Here is a 25,865-nt window from a genome sequence, read left to right on the forward strand (position 1 = left end):
ATAATCTCACAATCCTTTAATTTTTTTGAAAATAAATGAATAAACACGTACTTTTCATTCTCTTGCCTGTTCCAAAAACAGTATGATAAATAGAAAAGCATATTTGTAAACATTAAGATACTTATAACGATTGTGTAGTGAGAACCTTTTTAAGAGTTCAAACTCATAAATATATTAAATAGGGCAATATGATAAGTTATCCCAAACTTTGAATGCAGTTTTGCATGCATTGTCCATGAATTCATATTTTCAATATAACTTTAAAAAAAACTTGAATTTCATCTGAGGAGGCTGAAAGAGCCCTGACCTAAAAGCCAGGATACCTGGATTCTAGTTCTGGCTTCCCTACTGACTTCCTGTGTCAGACCTTAATGTCCTCATCTGTAAAAAGATAGAGTTGGACTATATTACCTCTATATTCCATTCCAAGTTGAAGATTCCACAATTCTGTTTTTTCTAGTACCTTTAACCCCCTCCCTTCTCAATTTTTTCCCCATAAAAATAAAAAATAAGAAAAGTTGGAACTTTGGCAAGCAAATTCATTGGAACGTACACAGAGAAAACACAGTTCTCGATTCCAAGTTATCAAGTTGATGGGGATGGAAACTTGAGAATGTTTACTGATTGACTAACACATAGTCATGGGATCCTAGATTTGGAGCTGGAAGGGACCTTAGAAACCCCCTAGTTTAACTCCCTTAATTTTATAGAAGAACTGAGGTTTCGAGGAACTAAGGCCACACAGTGAGTTAAGGAGCAGAACCAGGTATTTGAACCCAGTTTTTCTGACTCTAAATGGAGTCCTATATCTGCTATGCCTTTGACTATCTAAAAGATTTACATAAATAAAAAACAATCCTACAACCTTTATGTGAAAAAATCGCTTGTGAAATATCATCTTTTTTTTCACTCTTGAAGGCCATATAGCCTAGTCCAAGTGCATTGGCCTGTGGGTTAGGAGGCTATAAGTCCTAGCCCCAAATTTCTACTTCTTAGGCATGGGGAGGAAAACAATATTTGTTGCGTTCTACTGAAGACCCCCCAAGGCAAACAGGCTGACTGAGATGATATAGAACTCTCGAAAGGATTTCTTACTGATGGATATTTTTATTTTCTATAGATTCTGATACGTTGTTTGCTTTCTTTAATCTACAAATAGAACATCTCATGAATCAAAGAATCTCAGAGTTGGATGGAACTCAGAAGCTACCTAACTTATTCACAGCTGGCCAGGAATCTTGTTTATAAAACTGCCCAAAAATGGTCATGCTCATTGATTAAAGTCCTTAAGTGAAGAGAAAGCCACTACCTCCAGAGGTAACCCATTTGACTTGTGGGTAGTGTTGAGCTTTGTGTGCTTTTGAGGAGAATTAATGATTGTATTTAGAGGGCAAGGGAGTGTGGGGAGGAATATATTAGATACTATAGTTCCTCTGTTATCTAGGTGGGGGCAGTGAAGCAGAGAAGGGAGAACTCCCCCTTCCCCCACCCCACCCCATTAACCAAAGCATTCCTAGGGCCCACTCTCTCAAATGGAAGCCCTTGATACAAAAGTTACACAATAGTTTTAGGTCAGGTTGAGGATACCTTAGACATGTAATGGGTTTTTAATACTCAAAGGGGATGGGGATATAGAATTATAATGGGTATAGGAAAACAAATCTATTAAAGATAAGAGATAAATAAGCAATATACATTGTTTATCTTCCTTGCCTATTTGTGGGAAATCTCAGTCTTAGGAATCATATAGCAAGGTATCGCTCAAAGATTTAGCTGGCACCTACATTTTTAGAACGGAGTTTGGAGTCATGAGGAAACTGGATCTAATCAGAGAGGGAAAAGAGAGGAAGGTAAGGGGATGATAGGGTCTCTATGTGCACTAGGAGGGGTGGCCAGTACTACAAATAGTGTCTCAAAGGTCTTAGTGCAGATTTAAGCTTTAATAGTGCTTCAAACTATACTAAGATTTTTGGGATAACCTGTATAAGTTCCCGCAAGGATGACAGAATTGAGTTGGATCTGAGGCATAAACTGATTCTCCTCCTTCATAGGCCAAACATAGAGTTGTGTATGAAGCTACACCAAATGCAGAAGTATCCAAGTAGCTCAGTGACTCTGAGGAGGCTGAGACTTCAGGGCCATTAAATTTGCCAATTAGAAGATCATTGATAACTTTAGTTGAATTATGAAGTTGGAAACCGTATTGAAGAGGTTTAGAAGAGGGTAAAAGGAGAGGAAAGGGAGACATCAGCTATTTCCTGGCTTTCTCCAGTTGTTTAGCTGACAAGGGTAGGATGACAGCTAGCAGGAATGGTTAGATGAAGGGAGAAGCTTTTTTTTAAAGTATGGGAGAATGTTTGTAGGCAACAAGGAAGGAGTCAGCAGATAGAGACTGAAGAAAGGAGAGAATGGGAAGGAAGAAGCAATCTGCTGGAGGAGACAGAAGAGGATGGGATCAAAGGTCCATGCCAGTTCTGTCAAGGAGAAAACGTTTTCATGGGAGACAAGTTGAAGGAGGAGATAGTGGCAGAAGACATACATTTTACATCTAATGTAAAAAGAAAAAACAGATAGAGGCCTGCTCTCAGTGAATGATTTTATAGTCAAGTTGGAACACAAGATGTGTGTGTTCTTCCTTCATTGCTGAAGAAGACCATGCCATCAGAGAAATGATGACATGACTTGCACTTGACTTTGTTTTGAGTGATGGAGGGCTGTGCAGGTCACCAGCCTCACTTCTCCTCCAGAGCCATCTGAATCCAGTGACCAGATGTTCATCAGGATGACTGGAGATGATCCAGGATGAGGCAATTAGAGTTAAGTGACTTGCCCAAGGTCACACAGCTAGTGAGTGTCAAGTGTCTGAGGCGAGATTTGAACTCAGGTCCCCCTGACTCCTGCACTGATGCTCTATCCACTACACCACCTAGCTACCCCTGGAACACAAGATACTCATACACCAAAGAGTAAAGTACAAAAGCAGGCCAATATCTGATCAACTATAAAAGTTTGCTTTGTCCTAAGTTATCTCCTCACCAAGCTGCCTTGTTCCCTGGACCAAAGAACATGTCCTGGAAGACTTAACTCTTTCATCTCTGGAGCTCTCCCCCTCGGGCCCTACTCTGTGGATTGTCCAGGGTTACTTTATAACCTGGTCATCACCTTGACAATACCTTCCACACTTTCCTTCTCTTCCCAACCTACTCTCTTTCCTCCCTACCTCCACTTTCTACCATTGCCACTGTTGCCTCTGTTTTCTAGTGCTGGAGCTATAGCCTAGTTCATCACTTCAGCCCCATGGGGTTGGGACCCACAGTTTAAGAAGCACTGAAGGGGTTGCAAGTAGAATGAGTTTAAGAAACCCTGAACACTGTCATTACTGTTGGAAAAAGTGAGTCACTCTACGGTTCCAATCAATATCTATGTAACTCTCCAAAACAAAATATACCTCCCATCACTCCCCTGTCTATAGGAATGTGGATTTAAGATCAGTGGCTATATTTTTTCCCCTAATTTTCAAATTTTATTTCTAATTTAGTCAAATTATTAATTTAATTTAAGATATCTTTGCCTTTTAGATTTTCATCTTCAGTGCTTGGCATAAAATAAGCTCAATGATATTTCATTCAAGGATGGTATAGAAAGTAAGTGTTATAGGGGTCCAGAGATGGTAAGAAATAATTGTAGAATCAAACAGTTGAGAAAGACCTTGAAGAGGCAGAACCACAGTGCCTCAGAGCTGGAAGGGACCTCAGAAACCATGGAGTCCAACTCATACCCTGGAGTGCCTCATTACCTTCTTAAAATTCAGTCCTTGGTATCTGTTGGAGAAGAGCATTGGGCTGAATGGACTATTGGTCTGCTAATTAGATCTCACACTTGAAGAGTATATTCTCCTTCCTGATGACCTGGGTTTCTCCTTTGGGAAAAATATGTGTGAAAATGTTCTTTAGGTTTAAGAAATATTTGCTGTGAATCCCACTTCATTTTCTGGCTGATATTCGCATGGGATTTTTAATGATAGAAAATGAATGTCCACATCAACGATCCCAGGGCCAATACCCCTTTAGCACCAGGTATGCTGACTAGCTTGCAGAGAGCCACAAATCAGAGATGTAGAAGCCAGTCACCTTCCCCAGAGCAAAAGAACATGCCTCAGGCAACATGGAAGGGAAGAGAGGCATTCCACTTAGCAAACTGGGCATACAGAGTGGCAGTGACACAGTTAATTTTCCAAGGCAGAAAAGCTCAGGCAGCTTGGAGAGGAAACATTTCCCGATTTCTCCTGAGAAGGAAAATGGGTGGAAAAGTAGCACCTTGCACTACCCAGTTCACAAGGAAGAGCCTGTAAATCATATGCAAGGAGATGTGAGATGGATAAACAGAGCCGTGAGCTCCTCTGAGAAACTCTGAAGCACAGTGGCAGCTGGAAAAACCTGTTTTTTCCTCAGGTTCTCAAACCTCCTACATTGAGCCTCACTGCCAGTCTCCGTATGGCGTGAAAGGATGTTTCAGTGAACTGATATTGGAAGGCAAAGAGATGATACATTGTTTCATCTCAACTAAATCAAAACAGCGAACTCTGTTTTCAGCCTCTTTGTGGCTGGTCCCTTCATTTAACCCCTTCTAATCATCTTCATGCCACAAATACTTATGCCAGCATTCAAATAGGACAAGTGATGCCATGTTAACTGGTCTCAAGCTCAGTTGGATCTTAGAACCTGGATCTTAATTGTAATATGGAACAGGAACTGGACATGGGATTTAAGGACTTGCTTTCAAATCCCAGCTTTTTCACTTTCTCCTTTTGTGACTTTGGCAACTAAGTTTCCTCATTTTTAGAATGATGAGAGGTGAGACTTTCTAAAGTCTAAGCTTCTACAGTCGTCCTAGCTCTATATTTATGATTCTATGATGAAGGTCCAGTCCTACTTCTTCTACTTGCTACCTATGTGATGTCTGGCAAGTTGCTCATCCATTTCAGGATTTAGGTTCATTATTGATAAAATGAAGGGGGTGGACTAGATCAGGCTTTTTAACCATAGACTTGTAACTTTTTTTAACATTTTAATAACTTTAGTCATTTTGATGATTTCAGCAATTTCAACATTTTGATTATTTCAATATAATTTATTTCCTTTGTAATCCCTTGTGTATTTTACTTTACATATTTAAAACAATATTCTGAGATGAACTCCATAGGTTTCACCAGACTACCAAAGGAGTCTATGACCTACAAAAAGGTTAAGGATCCCTAGTCATCTTGGAAGTTCTTTCTAGCTTTAAATTTATGATACAAAATCTCCTTGTTGGTGAATGAAAGACTCTAATAATGTGCACCTAGGTACTTGCAAGTACCTGGAGGACATCAGATCAGGAGGCTGCAAAGACATTCAGAAAGATTTCTCCTAATTTATATATTGGGCTTCCTAGAAATGTGTTGAGGTTGATTGGTTCTGATCTGACCATTCACACTTCTTCATTCCTTAGAAAAACAATTTGGGGGATATACTTAGGCTGGGAGGTTGGTGGTTAGCCATCTTAGAAAATAGAATCTTAGAATTAGAAGGATTTTTTTGTGTGATTACTTACTGCAATCTTCGTATTTAACCAAAGAGAGAACTGAGGCTGAGAGAGGTGTGGTACCCAGGGTCATATAGGTAATATCAGAACTGGAATTAAAACCCAGGCCTGAGCCCAATTTCAAGGATTAGTACTTGATCCACTACATCATGCTACCTCCTGAGACATCCTTAGTGGTATAGTTACCATCTCCTGGTCATACAATATCACTGGAAGAATATTGAAATAAAAAAGATGAGTCTTTGATAGCTATTATTTCCAGAAGCAGGTGGTGGTGGGTGATTATAAAAGAATTTTGCATTTTCTCAAAGGTAATTCAACCTGCTCTCCCTTTCCTAGCCAAATACATGCTCAACTCTTTGTCCATTTTCAGTGACTGTTTAAGATAAATACTCAGACAAATATAGGTTGTCCATCCAATTGCATATCATATATGCATTCTTTATCTGCTTGTTTTTTCCTTCAAGGATAACTAGACCAAACTGTTCTGATTCTTAAGGAGTCATAGAACACTAAAGTCTTTGAAGAATTGAAATTGTTAATTGTCCAAAAAGTAATGTACAGGTCCATGGTGGTCATGAGCAGGCTGCATTATGTTCTGAAGAGATAATTACACAGATGAAGCAGTATAAAAGATGTTACCAAGAAATGTATTGTAGTAGAAGAAGGTTGGTTGAGCATGTAATTTAGAATGAAGTATGAAGAACCTTAATGTTTCCTTGTTATACATGCAATATCAAGAGAACACAAGGAGTCCCAAAGTACAATGAGTATACTCCTTGTGGAAAACTAATGAGTGAAGACAAGACAATTGGATTTGATAGGCAGGATTGGATAGGCATGGAAGGGTTGTAATATGTATCCATGGAGTGAATACTCACATTGATGAGATCAGAGATTCATTAGAGGCATTGGATTGTATTACTACTCACTATCCGTAGGAAGAAAGAAAGGAAGGAAGGAAAGGATAAAGTAAGGAAGGAGGGAAGGATAAAAGGAAAGGATAAGGGAAGGAAGGAGGGAAGGAGGGATGGAAATAAGGAAGATAGAAAGAACAAAGGGAACAAGTATTTATTATACACTTACTATATGCCATACTCTGTGCTAAGTTCTTTACAAATATTTTATCATTTAATCCTTAAAATAACCCTAGGAGGTAGGTTCTATTATTATTCTCTTCATTTTACAGTTAAGGAAAATGTAGCAGGCAGAGGTTAAATGACTTGCCAGGGGTCACACAACTAATAAGTGTCTGAGGTCAGATTTGAACTGAAGTCTTCCTCATTCCGAACCTAGTATTCTAACCACTACATTTGCTAGCTGCCTCTCCTTAGTTATCCCTGCCATAACCTTCAAGGATCCATAAACGAATATAGAGTCTTGGCAGTCATAATTTGAACAAGCCCACTCATATACACACACACATACACACACATACATATTTCTGAAGGTGAAATGATACTTCACAAATTTAATTCCCTTAGAATTCAGCTTGTCTACTCTGCAAGTTTACAGACTCCTACTGGGACAACACTTGCTTACACTATTTTGACACGTCTGTTTGCATCCTCTCCTGCTCTTCTCCCAACTTCACAAGCCAAGATTCATCAATAGAAGTGCCAGGGAAACTCTTTCCTCAAATATCTGCCATCAGCTCAGAGACAAAAAGACAAGCAGCCAAGAGACAAAAGGAAGCAACAATACCTGTGGTCACTTCCCCCTGGCTACCCTGCCATTTGTTACGATGTCTTTGTGTCTTAGAGCTCTGATTTACCTTGCTTAGTTATGTGGTATGTTGAAGGCATTTGGGACTCCACTCCAACTGGCTGCCAAAGCAAGGTCACAGCATGACAGCAGGGCTCTTGTTGGTTTGGTTTTGTTGTATTTTCCCTGTTACAGGGCACAATGCCAAAATGTCAAGAAAGTTTAAGATATTCCACCTTGCAAAAGAGAGAGAGAGATGGGAATAAGAAACGTGTTCTGCCCTTTAACCTTGGGTAAGAAGGGACAAGTAAGACTCACCAAAGCCACTCTGTATGTCACCTAGAATCTAGGGACTTCTATAAAGGAAAATTGTAAAAAGTGAGAATGCTAAAGTCTAGCTGACATTCAAGTTCAGCAGGTGAATTTGCTGACCATTCTGGGCATGTTCAAGAATGTCTAGTTAAAGAGATATGGCTACGACTTGATCTGTAAAATAAATGTCACTGACCTCTATAGTAGCTACATATGTTGGCCAAAGGCACCATCCCAGCTACTCCAAAATTGCAAGAATATAAAATTACCCATTTCAGCTCTGGCACCAATTGAAACAAATGCTAACAATTTCAGTCCAATCTAAAACCATTGTTTAGGTACATACATGGAAGACATTACATTAGGCACTGATATTATTAAGACAAAACAAAACAAAAGAACATCTCTACCATCAAAGGGCTTACTTTCTACTAAGGAGTATCATTGGAAAACAGATAATTAAATGCATGATGATTTGTTGGGAAAGGAGACACCTATAATTAAGGGTATCAGAAAGGGCTTCCTATAGAAAATGTATATAATCCTACCCTTACAGGAAACTATGGATTATAAGATATGGTGGTGAATGTGATGAACTAGCAAGACATAAAAGCAGGAGAGGAAGTGCTAAATCTGGGGAAATGCAAGTAGGTCAGCCTGGCCATAATGTAGAGGGTGGGAAGGGAAGTGATTTGCAATAAGCCTGGAAAGGTAGACTGGAATTGTATTCTAAATGGCATTAAATGTCAAATTGAGGCATTTGTGTTCAACACTAAATGCAATAAGGAGCCACTGAAGATTCTTGAGCAGCATAATGAGGAGTTCAGACATGTTCATTAGGTATATTATATTGCCAGATGTGTGAAGGATAGATTAGAAAGGGAAGAGACTAGAAAATAAGAATTCATTCAGGAGGTTGATGCAATAGTATAGGGAAGAGTTTGTGATGACCTGAATTAGAGAGGTAGCTATATAATTAGAGAGAAGAGAACATATGCAAGACATAATGTAGATGAAGACTCTACAAAACTGGGCAACAGATTGGGAACAAAGATCAAGAAATGGGAGAGATGCTTCACAGTCCTAGGTGGTAGTTCTAGACTGAGGAGAATTACTGGTGTGGTGAAGCTTGTGGATGTAGTGGAGAAGGAATTGTCATCACAGTTCCAAGGCAGAAAAGAGTGCTTGTGGTCACTCACAGACCAGAGCACAGGCCAGGAAAGGAGTAAGCACATATCTTTTGATAATAATACCGTGGAAAAACTGAAAATTTACAGACCCCTCAAAGTATCACTGAAACCAGCTGTACAAAACTCCTAAAGTTTGGGACAGGACACCCTACACACTGAAAACAGAGTCCTACCTTAATAAAGAGTTAAAAAGTTAAGTATTTGGCTGGGAAAATGAACAAACACCAGTAAGAAAACTCAGACTATAAAATCCTACTTTGGTGACAGAGAAGATCAAAACATACAACTAGAAGACAACAAAGTCAAAGCTCCTACATCAAAAGCCCCTAAGAAAAATATGAATTGATTTCGGGCCATGGAAGAGCTCAAAAAAAGATTCTGAAAATAAAGAAAGAGAAGTAGAGGAAAAATTAGGAGGAGAAATGAGAGTAATACAAGAAAATCATGAAAAATGAGTCAATAGCTTGCTAAAGAAGATTTCCCCCAAAATACTGAACAAAATAGCACCTTAAAGATAGGCTAATCCAAATGGCAAAAGATGTCCAAAACGCCAATGAGGAGAAGAATGCCTTAAAAAATCAGAATTGGCCAAATGGAGAAGGAGGTCTAAAAGCTCACGGAAGAAAATAATTCCTTCAAAATTAGACTGGAGCAGATATGGAAGCTAATGACTTTATGAGAACTCAAGAAATTATAAAACTGAACAAAAAGAATGAAAAAATAGAAGACAATATGATATATCTCATTGGAAAAAACACTGATGTGGAAAATAGATCCAAGAGAGATAATTTAAAAATTATTGGACTACCTGAAATGATGTCTACATCATTTTTCAAGAAATTATCAAGGAAAACTGACCTGGAAGGAAGCGAACACTTTTGAAAAGGAACAGGGTCAAAACAGAAAATAGAATAAATGGGGGCAGAGGGGATAGGTTGGAGGATAATATAGTTAATCCTTCACAACATGACTATTGTAGAAGTGTTTTGCTTAACTACACACATATAATCTATGTTGAATTGTTTGCCTTCTCAATGAGGGTGCGTGGAGAGGGAAGAAGAGAGAGAATTTGGAACTCAAAGTTCTAAAAACAAATGTTAAAAATTGTTTTTACATGCAACTGGGAAATAAGATGCACAGGCAATGGGGTATAGAAATCTATCTTGTTTTACAAGAAAGTGAGGAGTAGGGGGAAAGGGGGTGTGTAGGGCTATAGAAGGGAGGGGGACTGGAGAAATGATAATCAGAACGCATGCTATCTTGGGGTGGGGAGGGAAGGAAAGGGATGAGGAGAAAATTTGGAATTCAAAGTCTTATGGAAATGAATGTTGAAGATTAAAATAAGTAAATTAATCAGAAAAGAAATGGAAAGAGACAAGAATGACTATGAGATTATCAACATAGTTGACTTCAAGAATGGTGGTTTTCTAAAAAAGAGGGGGAGAGAGGGAGAAGTTAGGGGGAGGGAGGGTTTTGGGATAAAGATAATGAGTTCCATTTTAGACATGTTGAGGAGTTCAGGAGAGAGATTAGGGCAAGATAAATTGATCTTGGATTCGTTTGGGAAAAGAATAGAATTGAACCTGTAAGAGCTGATGAGATTGCCAAGAAAAAGATATCCTTATAAGCTAGGTGACACGATGGAGAGAGTGCTGAGCTTGCAGTCAGGAAGACTTGATTTCAGATTTGGTCTCAGATTCTTACTGGCTATGTGGTCTTGGGTAAGTGACTAAAAAAAATCTGTTTGCCTCAGTTTCCTCAGCTGTAATAGTCTTTACTTCCTAGGGTTGTTGTGAGGATCAAATGAGATAATATTTGTAAAGTGGTTAACTCAATGCCTGGCACATAGTGGGCATTATAAAAATGCTGGTTGTTGTTATAAGGCCTTTGCCATAATATGAGTTAACAGTGTGACATAGCTACCAAAAACGCAAGATCAATATTAGGTTGCATCAGGATGATGGGGAACCATGCCACATCAGTTCATTTATACATATTTACTAAGTGTCTACTATATGTTGGACAGCATAGATGTGAACATATAAAGAAAAAATTGAAGCAGTCTCTGCTCCCAAGAAGCTTAAATTCTATTTGATATTAAGACCAGTTGAAGAAACTGATATTGAGTCTGGAAAAGAAAAGATTTAGTTTAGGGAGGTAATACTTCAAAGTTCATAGACAGAGTTTAAAGGCACCTCAAAGGTGATCTAATCCAATACCATTTTTTGTTTTCAGATGGGGAATCTGAGCTCCAAAGAGGCTAAAGGACTTGCCCAGTGTCTCAGGGGCACTAAGTAGAAAAGCCAGAATTCAAGTAAATTCTCCAGATTGAAAATACAGCACTTCACCCTCCCCTCAGCCTCTACTGTCATCACCACCACCACTAGAGAAAGCACTTTGCAAAACTCAACATAATACAGAAATGTGGACTAGGATTATGTTATTATTACCATGCTAGAGAAGACATCAAGGCTAGCTGTCTTAAAATTTTTGAAAAGTCGTGATGTAGAAAAGACATTAAATTTCTTTTGCTTGGCCAAAGAGAGCAAAACTAGGAAAAAAGGACAGAAGGGGCAGAAAAGCAGTTTTTGGCTGAATGTGAAAAAAAGTCCTAAAAATTAGAGCTATACAAAAGTGGAACAGGCTATTCTGGTAGTTATTTATCATTCAATCAACAAATAACTTAAGTGACTACTGTGTGCCAGGCAGTATGGTAAGATCTGAGGCCATAGAGACCCCTCAAAAATTCAGTCTGCTTGCAAGAAGCTCACATTCTAACGGGGGAGACACAGGAGTGTGCTATCAGTTCTCTGAAAACACACAACACAGTTCAAAGATGGAAATGCATTATTAACATTTTCTCCATTATTTTCTTTAGTCTCAGCAAACAGCAAACAGTCAAGTTCTGATTTATCACATTTGCCCATTTCCAAGGTGTAAATAAATGTTCACAATGAAAATTTGGCAATCAACTTTTTTAAGCTGGTATAAGCTGCCTCCAGCACACGCCTGGGGAGCCTGTAAATAAGTAGGTATAAACAAGATACATACCACATCAAAAGAAAGTGACCTCAGAAGGAAGGTACTATGCTAGATCCTAGAGAGACACAGGGAAAATGGTCCTTCCTTTCAAAGTCTAGTTGGGAAGAAATGAGTTTTCCCTCTCAAAATATTTCAAAGTAGAGGACAAGTGACCATTTGTTGGGATGTTGTATACAAGAGTCCTATACAGGAACAGTTTGGACAAAATCAATTCCCCCAGTTCCTTCCACCACTGTGTTATCATGCTTCCCTAAAAGTAGAGGGAGTAGTAGCATGGTGCAAGAATTAACGCCATGAGAAGATGGCAGTAATACAGTGTAGCAGACAATCCAGAAAACATTAAAACAACTTGTCATTTTATTTTATTATCATTCCACAGTCCTTACTTCATATCCGATTTTCCTGGGGGCAGATTAAAAAGGAAGAATCAATTAATTTGAATTTCATGTTACTGCAAACAGTTGGAGGTCTTAATTGGACCAGGGAAGAGCAGGTGTCCTCTCCACACAGGATCTCCTTTCACCTGTCAGTCAGGCAAAGGGCAGGAGTCCATTTCTCATTAGTGACCATTTGTCACCTTGAACCCAGCTTTGAAAGTGTCTCTTTGAACTTTATTTGGGATTGATTTTCTGCATATGCTGAGCTGTTCCTGACAATCTATGAGCACCTGTTCCTCTGGAACAAATGCATTAAAAGAATGGGTGAGCACAATTTAATAGCCTCGAAATTATATAGCATGTAACTATAGGATTTCCTCCCTCTCCTCAGTACCCTTTCCTTCAATTTCTGTCATGATAGCTAAAACATGTTTTCTTAATAGATGAATGAAAACATTCACTAAATGCTTACTGTGTGCCAAGTTGTCTTGACATTATCATTATTTTGAATACCATCGCTATCTCAACACTGAAATACATTCATAAGTGATGTTTTAACAGTAATGGACCTTGAGCTTTGTCCTTTCCCCCGTTTTCTTTGGTAAACATTCATGAGCTGGACAAAGCTTGCTAGTGATGGTTTGCAGTCCTGAGAGTTGGCTTAGAGAGCCACCCCCCAATGGTCCTGGAAACGCCCCTGCATCTGCCTTATATCCTCTGCCTTTCTTTCTCTCTCCAGTCCTGCCAGCACTATGGATCCAACCTGAGACGTGATAAATAGGGGCAACATTCCCAATTCTGCAGCTTGATGTTGCCTGTGGTGAGGCCTTCACTTCCTTCTCCAGTGAGATCTACCAGAGAAGTATTTTCCCAAAGAAGACTTTGTTCAAGCATCAGAAGGAAGACAACTTTCAGCCTAAGGCTGAGGTTCCAGAAGAGTTCCTTGGGATTTGGTTCTATCTCTGCATCTACTATATCTACACTTTCTGGTTTAGATCTACTCGGGTCTGCAAGGGCTGTCCAGAAAAACCATGGGTCAGGGGGAAGGCATATTAACTTGACTCAAAATCAGAAGTCCTCCAAATTTCCCGGACAACATCTTTCTTCAAAACCTGACAGCCCTGGGTCACAGACCAAACTGAACAGGAGCCAAACCAAACCTTCATGTCCCTTGATAGTTGTTGACCAGCAATCTATAGAGCTTTTAATACTTTTAAAGCAGGACTTTTAAATATTTACCTGTAGCAAAATGAGAGGCAGCATAGTATATATATATTGAGCTAGCCTTGGAGCCAGGGAGTCCTGGGTTCAAGTCTAGCCTGTAACACATATTGTCAGTGCTCTGGGCAAATGTCTAAAACTACAGTTGGAGAGAAGTTGACATTCTGAATTGGGACAGGAATTTTTCTTATCTAGGAATTCCATAAAGGAGATACATGATCATAGGTTCAGTCTTTGTATCTATCCTCTGACTAAAGAAGACTTTATCAATTGGGGAATGGTTAAACAAAATGTAGCATATAATTATAACAGAATAGTAATGTGCTAGAGAGCATACAATGTGTTATGAGAGTGTTAGAGAGCCACAAACAAGTTAGAGAAGCACAAAAAGACTCATATGAATTGATGCAAAATAAAGTGAACAGAGCCAGGAAAAGTGTATAAAATGGCTACAATAATGCAAATGGAAAGACCACTACCAACAACAAAAACAGATGAAAATGAATGTTGTGAAACTATGCAGAAGAATCTTAGACCCAAGAAGAGTGATGAACCTAGAGAACAGAACTTTCCTCTACTCCTTTGCTGAGGTCAAGATTTATGGATGAGAAATACTGCATAGAATACCATTGTTTTAAACATGTTGATCGATTTTGCCATTTTTGTCTCTTCTTTCTTTTTATTCTTTTTCTTTTTTTTTCCCCTCTAAGAAATGACTCTCTAGGAGGGATGAGGGGCAGGAGGGTGATAGGAGATACCAGGGGAAATGTAGTCAACCTAAAAACAAAAGATACTAACAAAATCGATTCTTCTTTTTAGAACATGCTATCAGTAAATAGCAGATTAGGACACATTTATCCCAATTTAATCTACCACTCTTCTACCTTCCTTTCCACCCCTACTCCCATCCCCTACAAAATTGCCAGAATTATGCTGTGGGTTGGTTCATTTTATTTTTGCAGAACCAATTTTTTTGCTTTAGTTCAGTCTATCAGATTTTTATATTTTGTTCCTTCAGAGCTGTGGAACGTTCATAAACACTGAACACTGCACTGATCCTTGGCAAAAGACACAGCCTCTGATTCCAAAAAAAAAAAAAAAAAACAAAACATATAAATAAATAAAAATAAAATGCTGGTCAGAGGTGAACTTCATCTTTCAGACACCAACATTTTTCCTGTGTACAGCTCGAGAAACAGTCTTGCTAGGGCTTATTTGGGAGGTAAACAAATAGTTATCTGAGGGGAAAATCTGACCTTTATTGGCACATCATATCTCCTCAACAATAACTTGTTGGCTGCAGAGAGTTCTTTATGGGAGGGGCTCCTTTATGAGTCATCTTCTGATCCCATGGGAAAGGCTGGGCCTGCATCAGAAGGCCATGGTGTTGGGTCCTGGCCAGTATCATGTTTCTTAGATCATCTGCAAATGCATCTCTCTCTCTCTCTCTCTCCCCTTCTCTCTCTCTCTCTCTCTCTCTCTCTCTCTCTCTCTCTCTCTCTCTCTCTCTCTCTCTCTCTCTCTCTCTGTCTCTGTCTCTCTCTGTCTCTGTCTCTGTCTCTCTCTGTCTCTGTCTCTCTGTCTCTGTCTCTCTGTCTCTGTCTCTGTCTCTCTCTCTCGGTGTTTCCCCCACTCTTTTTTCCTGAACTAAGTTGTCAAGGCTGCAACTTGATGCAGTGATAATAGTACAAGATGAGGACTCAGGAGACCCGAGTTCTAGTCTTCCTTCTGCTTACTTTGTGACTTTAAGTAAGCCATTCCCCTCTCAAAGTCTGCATTTTCTCTTCTATAAAATAAGAAGATTAAACTTGATGATCATTTAAAGTCCCTTCTGGGAATTTCCTACACAAGGGCAAATTTAAGCTTATAGGAATTATGCTGCAGTCAGTCTGATCCTGATTCCACTACAGTCAAAGCCCTTTAGTGGATCTCATGAATACGGTCTTGTCTTTAACTACCACCAACTTAAGAGATCTCACTCACTGCCAAATTCCTGAGCCTTTTCATGTCTGTTCCTTAGTTTAATTTTCATTCTTGTACTCTTCCATAGAATAATACCCAAGTTCCTACCAAACTTTATCAAATTATTTTAGCCAAATATGGACTTCTATGACCTTCTTGGATGTTTATCTTCTATACTTTTTCATCCATCAGAAATTTGTTTGATTTCCCCCTTCTCTTCACTCCAAATACTCCCAAACTCTCTCTTATCTCACCAATTTCTGAGATACCAGCTGTGTCCTTGACTCCCCAGCATCTTTGATTAGCAAATGTCCAAGAAATCATTATTTCTGGGTGATTTATTAGTAGACTTGGGCATTCTGTAATTTTGCTTTGTTGGGTTACTTCAATTCTCTAGGCCTTCATTTCTGCATCTCTAAAATGAAAAGATTGAAACAGTGATCACCACTGACATTCTGTCATTTTATTGTTTCTGGGAGGAGGCTGTGAACTATTTCCTGAGTTTCCTTCTAGAGGTAGCCATTCTGTCACTAAATGAATTAATGGCAAGTAAGAAATGAATGTGGAAAATGGGCCTGAGACTGTGACGATGACATTAATAAGTGATTGGGTTTGGCTGTACGCGGGAGAGGTGTGAATGGGACAGTAGGTGTCCAATGGCTGTCGCCTCTCGGATGTGTCATAATTCTTTGACACTAAACATGGACAAACCAGAGGTTTTGTTAATTGGCAATGACAGTCTGTATTCTACCCCTGCTCATATTCTGTTGGAGTTGACACAACGTGACTAAGTCAGGTACCTCGTGCTGGGAATTGGGCATTGTTTTTGACACTGACCTATCCATTTCTACTAATATTAGCTCTTTAATGAGGTCATGCTGCTATCAATTTTTAATATATAAAAATTCATAACTATCTGACCTTTTTAGCTGTTAAGAAGGCATCCATGATCTTGTCATCATGTGCACAGATCTGTTTATTTTCTTGGGCTCCTTGGTCTGTTCCCTGTTTTTAAAAAAAAATTGCATATACATACTCACACATATATGTATCCATATATGTATATAAATTATATATAAACACACTCATGCACATACACACAAAATCAAAGAATCAAAAAATTTAGAGCTAGAAGGGATATTAGACAACCTCTAATATAACCACTTTACTTTATAGGAAACCAATGCCTATAGAAGGAAATGACTTGCCCAAGGTCACATAGCTAGTAATGTCTGAGCCCACACTAGAATAATAATTTCTTCACCCAGCACCTTTCCACTATATCATGCTGACTCAGAAGGCTAAGGGCAGGCTTTATGTTTCTGCAGACCTGTCAGCAATTTCACCAAGATTTCATTAAGTGCCTAATGTATGAAGAGCATCTGCTGGGCAACAGAAGATATACAAAAATTAAGAAAGAAGCAGTTCCTGCCCTCAAGGAGTTCACAAATGTAAAGAATATGATACTGCACAATTCACTATATCAAATGACACATGAATACATTAATGAATGCTAGGTAAGGTCCAAGGTAAGGAGGAGGAGGATGTTAACTAACTGAGGGTAGCAGAGGTTTCATGGAGGAAGTGATGTTTGTGTTAACATATGGATAGGATTTCAAAAAGTAGAAGTAGGGACACACAGAGGGAAAGAGAAAGTGGAACATTGCAGGCACAAGGACTGGACTTGAGAATAGGTCTGGAACAAGGCCAGCTCAGGACACAAACAGGATGCATGTAGGGTTCTGCTATTTTAGAAGTGGGACTGTTTGCCAGCTAGCCTAAGCAGTTAACCATCAGGTCTTTCCACCTATGCTCCTTCATGTGTTTTGAGATGAGCTCTGCTTTTTGGACTCTGTGGCAATGGTAGGATATGTGGGTATTGAGTTTGGCAGAACATTTGTCCTTACTATGCCCAGCATAATGACTTTCTTAAGGTTTCTCCATCCCCTTTCCAAAAGTGCAATGAAAATATGATTCTGATAGCAACACTTTGTGTTAGCCTTCCAAATGGAGCCTACTGTTGGGAATAGCTAATCCAGCCTTATTTCTACTTTTCAGCCTAGTCAGCTAGCTATTTGTATGATTTAGCCAATTTCAGCTTATACTACTTTCTAGAGAAAACTTTCTTTTTCAAATTTGCAGTGAAATGGTCACAGTAGCCACCATAGCATCTCTATTTTGAAAGCCTTGCAATGATCTTTAAGTACCTTTCATTATTTTCAGTGTATTCTCCTCAAAACTTTATTTGGTTTATTTAACCAGCATGTATTAACTGAGGTCCTACTATATGAATGAGGCCTTGGAAATACAAAAGCAAAAGCAAAAAATTCCCTGACCTCAAGGGGCTTCCCTTCTCTTGTGGGGGAAAGAACGATTAAAAAGAAAAATAAATACAAAATATAAACAATTCAATTTCCAGGGAAAAGAGTAGGGGATAAGGCAAGTATCCCTAAGAGGTGTTCCTTGAAGTGAACTTTAAGGAAGTTAGAGATTCAAAATGATAAAGCAGGGTGGAGGCAGGCATTCCGCACAGGGAGAAAGACCCTACAAAGGCATAGAAACAGGAGAGGGAATATCATGTGATCAATGGGTAGACCCACTTGGCTGGAATGTAGAGTGTGTAAAGGAAAGCCATACGCAATAATTCTGGAAAGACAGGTTGGAGGAACATCGTGAAGGACTTTAAATACAGAATTGAAGAGCTTGTATTTTATCTTAGACACAAGAGGGAGTAAGTGGGACTTCTTGGGCAGGAAAGTAACATGATTAAAACTAAATGACTTTGGTCCCTCTTAGGAATGGAGAGGGAAGAAAATGGAGACAGAAAGACCAATTAGGAGGCTGTTACAATAGACAACAGTTAAGGGATGGCTAGGGGTGGTAGTAGTTGCCATTGGAATGAAACTCCAGGAATCCTGACTGATTAATCCCACCCTACTTGGACAACAACGTTGATGGATCAATTCAGTATGAATTATGCTATCACCTTCCATTTGTTGGGTGACTTGCTATTTTGGTTGTACGTGATTGGTCTTCCCAATTGACATAAGCTCTTTGAGGATTTTTCTCCCATAGTCTCACCATGGCTAGTATAGATTGGAGATATTGTATAAATGTCTGTTGATTGAGCAACTTCTTGTGTCTCTTCAAATGCAGCACCACGTTGTTGAATGAATTTTTTGTTGTTGTTTTTGCAATTCGCTTACCCTCTGTCTCAACTACTTCCACAATTATACTTTGAAAATAGTATTAACTGGGTCACGTAGCAGCCCTTGGAGGAATAGTGAAGCTTGTTAAAACAGGGTTTTCCCCACTTCTCCTTTTAGCAGACTTCTTACACCCGCTTGTAGTCTAGATTTCACTCTTTTCTTGCCCCCTTACTCCCCGAAGAGCTTATCTTGATTCTTTAGCTACCTGTTAATTGAACCTCCCAAATCAGGTCAAAAATCTTCAAAGACTTAGATCTGAAAGGGAATTTAGAGGGCATCTAATCACCCCTACCCCCAATAATGTCACAGAAATGGATACTGAGGCTCAAAAAGGTTAATTGATTTGTCTCAGACAGGGGCTGAGCTGAAAGTTGAACCTAGGTTCTCAGGGTCCAAATTCAACAAATTCAGCCCTCAGTCCACAGAAAATTTTTTTACTTTCTCCATGACCCTGTTGGCCTAGGGAGAGAGCTATGCATGTTGCGGGGAGAAGGTAGAGTTCTAGGTCCCAGTCAGGTGTCAGTGGTCATTCTGGAGTAGCAAAGGGTACAGAAAGGATTTTAAAACCAAGCAAGTGGTTAAATCCAGGGGAAAGGAAATTGGGCAGAGTTAAACTCAATATCTGAAATCCTTGGAAGTGGAACTTCTCTATTTTAGGACCATCAAGCAACAAAACAGGAGTACACAGGGCTCCTTCAGTCCTAATTAGAGGCAGTAGTACTTCCACTATTATCTACTATGGGACAAAGTAGTTTACTAAGCTCAAGAGGTATCTTGTGGAAAAATAATTTTTGTTAACACTGAGTATTCTTCTCTCTTATTATATAAATAAGATGAAACTTCCATTTTTCTTAGTAAATAAAGCCTTCTTCTGTTCACCTTGTGTTACTTGAGGGAAAAGGTAGGCGATCAAGAAAGAACAGAGGTTGATGACAAATTAAAAGATCCAGGAGTGACAGTGAAAGCCTTGTGAGGTGGGTACTATAGGCTGAAGTGAGGCAAAAAGATGGTGAGCTTCCAAGGAGGACAGCCCCATGTAGCACCAAATCTGCATCTGCTTGGGGGTGGTTGTAGTTCCCAGACTGGAGAAATTCTGATTTATCCTGAGATCCGGATTAGAAGAAGAAGATCTGGGAGTGCAATGCAAGAAAATATCTTTGGGCCAGGCTTCCCTTTCGGGGAGGAACCAGATGTGATACATGCCTGCAGGTGCTCTCAGGAAAACTAAGTTTCAAGGCATTACCAGACCAGCTGTCACTGAGCACTGGGATAATGGGAAGGAGGAGGTGGAGTATACAAAGGATAAAAGCAATTTTCCTTGACTTCAATTTTGTAGTCTGGGCCCCGAGTGGGGAACCTATGGCCTCAAGGCCACACCCTCATAGATTCAGTCAAAGGACCTCACTTGAGGACCTAGAGGACTACATGTGACCTTGAGGCTGCAGGTTCCCCACCCACTGGTCTAGGAGGAGAAAATATCTCCATGTCTATAGTGCTTTAGAGTTTGCACAATTCTTTCTTGAGATCTTTATTATATAGGCAGTGTAAGTATTATCATCTCCATCTTTACAGAGGAGGAAACAAATGATAGGACTTGAGAACCTTCCAGAAATATTTGCATTTTAAAGGAGAATTCTGAGTATCAAGACTGTATTAGAGACAGCTTGAAAACTCCCAAAGAGTCAGAGAATCTGGGTTAGAATCTGAGTTCTACAAGTGATAAGATGTATGATCTTGGTCAAGTCACTTAGCCAATCTGGACCTCAATGTCGTCATTTGTAAAATGAGCAGGTTGGAGCAGCTAGCTTCTAAAGTCCCCTTCCAGTTCAAAATCTATGATGCTTCTTACTACCTATGTGGGATTAGGCAAGTCAATCTAATCCACCAAATATTAATTAACCCCCTCCTATATACACAGGCAATATGCTAAGCACTAGGAATGCAAAGACCAAAATTTAAAAAAAAAATCCTGCCCTCATGGAGTTTCCATTTTACCTGAGAGAATTTAACATACACTTTGAGAAGTAAATGCAAAGTTTATGCAGAACTAATAAAAATCATTTCAAGAGGCAGATCACACCAACAATCAAAATGAAAGGATGAAGAAAGGTCTTGCACAAGAGGCTATCCCTGAGCAGAGGTGAGTAGCAGGTGCTTCCTAGGGATACCTGGGGAACAACCTACGTAAAAGCATAGAGTCAGGAGATAGGTCGCATTAAGAATAACCAGCAGGTCAACCTGACTGGGATGGGGAGCATGTGAAGGGGAGTCATAGGAAACGAGACTAAAAACAGAGCAAGGAGGCAGATTCTGTAACCCTCTAAATGTCAAGCTGAAGAGTTTTATCCTAGAGCAGGGGTTCTTCATTTGGCAATTTTAGAGGGTCTGTCAACTTGGATGGTAAAAGAAAAAATTACATCTTTATTTCAACATAATTGGCTTTCTTTGTAATCCTATATATTTTATTTTATTCACTCAAAAAATAGTCTGAAGTGTCCATAGGATTCTACAGAAGCCTGCCAAAGGGGTCCATGACAAAAATGGGAGGTGGGGGGGCGCAGCACTAAAAACTTCTGTGTTAGAGGTAATAGGGAGCTTTTAAGATAAATGTTTGAGTAGGGAGACTTAGAGACTATCGGTATGAAAGGAGAGATTAGAGGGAAGAAAGGTTGAAAACAGGAAGACTCTACTTCCTCCATTTTGTATTTATATATATGTTCCTGCACTTAAATTATATTTTCATGTATCATTTTGATATGGTCACCTTGAAGTTTTTCCACTCTTAAAAATATTGATATATTTGCTTGTAATAAAAACAGTTATAAAGAGCCTTAAAGTTTGCAAAGCGCATGTGCATATGTGTGTACGTGTGTGTGTAATATATGGATATGTAGACATAATATATATTTATATACGCATGTATGTGTGTCTCTACATATATAATTTGCTCCTCATAGCATTTCTGTGTGGCATACCCTTGGTTAGCTCCATTTTTCACATGAGGGAATAGAAAGAACAAAAAAAAGAAAGGGAAAAAACATTTCAGAAAAAACAGCTAACACATCAACTGAATCTGACAGCATATGTAGTATTCTACACCTGTAATCTTCCACCTTTGCGAAGAAGGAAAGGAATGCCTTGGGTTCTTGAAATTTGTTCCACTGTAGCCCAAGTTCTGTCAGATCTCATCAAGGTGGAAAGATTTTGAGAATAAGGAGCTCACCACAAGAAGGTTTACCCCCAGGTGTTAATATGCCACTGGTTGTCCTGCTCCTTTTTTCTCCTCCTCCTCCTTTCCTTCCTCTGTTCTTTCACTTCCTTCTCAATTTCCAAAAGTTTCCAAAAAGGCTACTTAGGCAAGGGAATGGCCAAGCTCCAAACCTTCCTAAGGAACTGCTTCTGTCCCCTTCATGGCCATTGGAATAATTTGTTCTTAGCTGCCCATTTTGCTGGGAGAAGTCTTCACATGCTTGGGATAGACTCTCTCCTAACTTATTGACAGGTTTGAGGCCCATCAGTTACACTCAACTTGGTTTAGCCAGTCTGGGGAGATGGTTTACCAGGTTTCAGATGGCCTTCGTGCATGGTACTGCTTCTTGAAGCCACAAGTGAGTTGAGTGTCAGGTCAACAGCAAAGGTGGATGAACAGGCTTGAAAAGGATTCAGCAAGCCCTCACATCAGAGGTTCTAGTCCTCCTTAAACACTCTATACAGCCCAGTAATATGCATAATTATAGATTTCAGGCACTTGTCCCCATTTGCAAAATCCTAAAGGGAGCTCTGAAGTCTAAAATGGCTTCTTATGCTGAATTCCACTTTTATTTAAGTGTTACAATGATATCTGGGGATATTTTACTCCATGTTCACTTAGAACAATGGAATGTCAGTGGTGTAAGGGGCCTCGAGTCCTGCTAATCCCATTTGCTAATTTTACACATGAGGAAATTGAAGTCCCCCAAAATTGAGTGTCCATCAAAGACAGGCTGAGAGCCAGAAGGGAAAGAGGTCATCTGACCAGGAGGTTCTTAACAAACTGGGTTAGATTTCAGATCTGTGAATCTGAAAGTAAAATAACAAATAAATAACTTAAATTTAATCGATTTCTTTTGTAATCCTAAGTATTTATTTTACGTTTTTAACATTTCTGAGAGGGATGCAATAGGCTTCTCCTGACTACCAGAGGGGTCCATGATACACAAAAGATTAAGAACTCCTGATCTAGTCTGACCCCATCATTTTTCAACTGAGGAAACTGAGAATCCGAAAGGTTTAGTAGATTGTATACCTATGGCCAGGTTTTAATTCATCAGCGTTCAAATTCTGGTTATCTGTCCCTAAATCTAATCCAATTTTGCCATTATACCATATCAACTATTAGGAATTGGGCTTTCTCAGGGAGTAATGGAACGGCTGCCTCCTTCACCTTTTCTTATGCTTCTACCCTCCATCAATCCACCCATTGTGTTATCAAGCTTTTTACTTCCAGTGGAACTTTCTTAGGTCTAGTGGTTAATCTGTCTTCCTTTTACACTGGAAGTAAAAAGCTGAATAACCCGTTTTCATAGTGGAGTTGAGTTAGTTGCCTGGAATTCACAACCTCCAGTTTAATGTGGTTGTCTAATAACTATACTATGAAGAGGTCCTCAACAATTAAAAGCCTAAAGAAAATATTGAATTGCTAACACTCCCCACAGACTACAGAGAATCTGGAGAATTCAAAACATCCAGGGGAAAGTCAGAATAATTGCTTACATGCATTTGCATAGGGGTAAAACATACACACACACACACACACACACACACACACACACACACACACAGATCCAGCACACTCCAACACAGGTATACATATATTCACATACAAATGCACCACACTCAATGATAACCAAAAGAAGGGACCAAATTTATTTTATGAGTTTGACAATTTTTTTTCTACATAGTGTTCTCTAAACAGAGAAAATAGAATCAAGCTTTGTTCCTGAGCATATGTTTTTGACATTTTTCCCTTCTTGAAGATTGTAAATTATTAATAAACTAATTTCCCTTTATAGTTCAATCTTTGGAGATTTAAAGTGTTCCCTCAGATGCACAGAGATGAAGCAGTGTTTCAGCTCCAGTCAGCTGTCCTCTCTGGAGATTCTGCTGGCCTTGAGGTAATGCAGAGTCTTTGAAACCAATCTTTGATTCAACCAGGAATTTCAGTCTAGTCACTTAACATAGTTTAGTGCCCTGTTTAAGTATGGTTATTTCTGGTGTCCTGACTTTGCTCAGCTTGGAGCAAAGGATCAAATCCTCCTAACTGTGTTGCCTTGGACAAGGCATGCAGGCCTTTCTAGGCCTCAGCTTCCTTTTCTATACAACATGAGCCCTTTTTGGCAGTCTGGTAAAACCTACGGACTGCTTTTCAGAATAATGTTTTTAGATCCATAAAATAAAATATGTAACATAATGAAGGAAAGCAGTTTTGTTGAAATATAGTTATGGAAATAGTTTTTTTTAAAAAGTTCACAATCCCCTGGAATTCAATGACCTCTGAGGTTCCTTCCAGCTTTAAAGCTATGATGCCTATTTATGGGTTGTGTATGTGTGATACTTAAGTAAATATGTATCTATATCTTCCAAGAAAGCCCCACTGTGGTATCTCATCATGGTGAGGTGGGGACACTGAGTTCTTGAAAACCTTGAGAACAGACTTTAAGTTCAAGGTACATCAGGTTGGGAGGGCTTCAGGAGTGCACGAATAAAAGAATGTATTATATCTCTCATCCCCAAACCAACTTTGTACCAGAAAACTTATTACCAGCTAATGATTTTGTCCACAACTCATAAAGGCCATCCACTAAGCCGTGGAGTGATTGTGATCTGTTTTGGGAGAAAGAGTAGCACCATTTATGAAATTAGGAATTTTTTAAAGTAATAAAATTAATGTGTAAGCAAAAATGTATATATATATATATGTATGTATGTATATTCGTGGGTGTATACATATTCTATTTAATAAATTCTTTCCTAATCAGCTGATTTAAGAAGTGAGATTTTTGGTCACTTAGGGTATCTTACAAATCAAAAATCTGGAGAAAATAGAAAGCAGTCCTGCTTCTGGTAACGGTTAGCTCAGATGACTGCTTAGATTTCCTTCCATACTCTAGGATTCTGTGCCTTTCTCAAAATGCCTTTCTTCAAAGACCATCTTCCCAGTTGCTGTGAGGAAGTCACAAGGAGTTAGATTTCAGCTCAACATATGACCTCACCCAGTGGCTGGGTCACCATCTGTCAGGGACGTCATAGAAAGGAATCTTGTGATGCATGGAAGGTCTAGATGACCGTTTCCAGTTCTAAGATTGTATAATTCTGATATCTTCTATATCCTCAAAGCAACTCTGTAAGATACAGTGAATTAGAATTCTCATATATTGCAACTGGAGAAATCAAGGTGTGGTAAGACAAAGTGACTTGTTGAGGTTTTGCTTTTTGAGAAGTTAAGTCAAATCACGAGTACAGATGAGATCTTCCAGTTCCGAGACTCATGCTTTTTCTAGAAGAGACTACTCTGTGTTTTACATACAGGGAAAAATGCAAAGGTCTTATCTTCTTCAACTTTGTACATTGATTCTCTGCTCAACTACCTCCCCTCCCCTTTCCATTCTTTTCCTAATCATTCTATAGAATTAAGTCACTTCCCTATTTCCCATATTCCTCCTCCTCTCACCTGTAAGACCTCGAGCATCACCAAGACAACATGATCAAGTCAGATACAGAAGGTCCATTTGGGGAAAAATCAAACAATATGCCAATCATGAGCTCCACAGAAATGAACTATAAACGAGCAGAATACCCTCAAGCATGCCAACAAAGTACACACACACATACACACAGGAACGCACGCACGCACGCATGCATGCACGCATGCACGCATGCAACATGTTTCTCTTGCTTGAGCTACTGAGGGAAAGGCAAAAAGCAAGGCAAGGAAAAGAAGAAGAAGAAAAAACTTTTCTTTTTTATTTTTAAAACCAGTTCTATTTCGGGTTTTTATTTACTTATGTTTGGCTTGCAGAGGTTAAGGGGCTAGCTGTAATGGAAACTGAAGTCTTCTGGTTTCTCCCTCTCTGGCCTAAGTACACTTAGATGGTTATAGTATGAGCTTCCTCAGCCTATCCAACCCAAGACCTTGGTCCTGACCTGGCAGCAGCTCCCTCTCTTGGGATATGGAAAGATATTTGGGCCCCAGGGCATTTACAGACCTTGAACAGCCAGTGTCAGCT

General features: G+C 39.3%; 2 long non-coding RNA genes across 2 annotated transcripts in view; both read left to right on the plus strand.

Annotated features, from left to right (window-relative positions):
- Positions 1-297: 297 nt before the first annotated feature.
- Positions 298-14,088, plus strand: LOC140518574 (uncharacterized). The gene is made up of 3 exons (XR_011971957.1): positions 298-1,317; positions 11,025-12,532; positions 12,948-14,088. It is a non-coding gene; the product is annotated as an uncharacterized lncRNA (long non-coding RNA).
- Positions 14,089-23,639: 9,551 nt separating this feature from the next.
- The window catches only part of LOC140518575 (uncharacterized), a 52,644-nt gene continuing 50,418 nt past the window's right edge, over positions 23,640-25,865 (plus strand). The window contains exon 1 of the long non-coding RNA XR_011971958.1: positions 23,640-23,753. This is a non-coding gene — a long non-coding RNA (uncharacterized lncRNA). The remainder of the gene's footprint in view (positions 23,754-25,865) is intronic.

This window comes from Notamacropus eugenii, chromosome 1 (genome assembly GCF_028372415.1).
Source record: "Notamacropus eugenii isolate mMacEug1 chromosome 1, mMacEug1.pri_v2, whole genome shotgun sequence".
Classification (NCBI taxonomy): Eukaryota; Metazoa; Chordata; class Mammalia; order Diprotodontia; family Macropodidae; genus Notamacropus; species Notamacropus eugenii.